This window comes from Amia ocellicauda, unplaced genomic scaffold (assembly GCF_036373705.1).
Source record: "Amia ocellicauda isolate fAmiCal2 unplaced genomic scaffold, fAmiCal2.hap1 HAP1_SCAFFOLD_70, whole genome shotgun sequence".
Classification (NCBI taxonomy): domain Eukaryota; kingdom Metazoa; phylum Chordata; class Actinopteri; order Amiiformes; family Amiidae; genus Amia; species Amia ocellicauda.
The window spans coordinates 74,487-75,000 of NW_027102998.1; positions in this window are offsets into that span (position 1 = coordinate 74,487).

Consider the following 514-nt stretch of genomic DNA (forward strand, 5'->3'; position numbering starts at 1 on the left):
TAGCAGACCTCCAGGGCAGGCAGGCAGACCTCCAGGGCAGGCAGGCAGACCTCCAGGGCTGGATAGCAGACCTCCAGGGCTAACAGGCAGACCTCCAGGGCAGGCAGGCTGACCTCCAGGGCAGGCAGTGCTGCTACCAGGGCAGGCAGGCAGACCTCCAGGGCAGGCAGTGCTGCTGCCAGGGCAGGCAGGCAGACCTCCAGGGCTAACAGGCAGGCAGGCAGACCTCCAGGGCTGGATAGCAGACCTCCAGGGCAGGCAGGCAGACCTCCAGGGCTGGATAGCAGACCTCCAGGGCTAACAGGCTGACCTCCAGGGCTAACAGGCAGGCAGGCAGACCTCCAGGGCTGGAAGGCAGGCAGTGCTGCTACCAGGGCAGGCAGGCTGTCCTCCAGGGCTGGAAGGCAGACCTCCAGGGCAGGCAGGCAGACCTCCAGGGCAGGCAGTGCTGCTACCAGGGCTGGATAGCAGACCTCCAGGGCTGGAAGGCAGGCAGGCAGACCTCCAGGGCAGG